Source organism: Eimeria mitis, genomic scaffold (genome assembly GCF_000499745.2).
Source record: "Eimeria mitis Houghton genomic scaffold, Emh_scaff3968, whole genome shotgun sequence".
Taxonomy (NCBI): domain Eukaryota; phylum Apicomplexa; class Conoidasida; order Eucoccidiorida; family Eimeriidae; genus Eimeria; species Eimeria mitis.
The window spans coordinates 4,688-5,218 of NW_013572303.1; positions in this window are offsets into that span (position 1 = coordinate 4,688).

The window sequence follows — 531 nt, forward strand, 5'->3', positions numbered from 1 at the left end:
GTTTTTTTTTATATGCTTTTTATTTATGGTTTACTTATACTGTACTTACACAGAACCCTAAACCCTAAACCCTAAACCCTAGAATATTATTCAGTGTAGCTAGTATGTTATATACTTACATAGGCATGACACCCTAAACCCCAAACCCTAACCCCCAACCCCCAAACCCTACCCCCAAACCCTAAACCCTACCCCCCAACCCCCAAACCCTCCCCCCCAACCCCTACCCCCTACCCCCCAAACCCTAAACCCTAAACCCTAAACCCTGTTTACCTAAAGAAATAAGTCCAACTAAGGTAATCAATGGCCATGGATTTCGTTTTTATTGTGCCAGCAACAATCTCTGCATTGAGATGTTCAGGAAGAGACAGATGCAGTGAAGACTCAACAGGAAAAGGAGAATAAAGAAAACGCTTCAAAAACCCCTTTTTTTTCTCCGCGCAAAATACCACCGCCACAGCCTCGCGGTCGTATTGGGGACGACCAGCACGACCTATCATCTGCATATACACACACATATTTTTTTTTTTT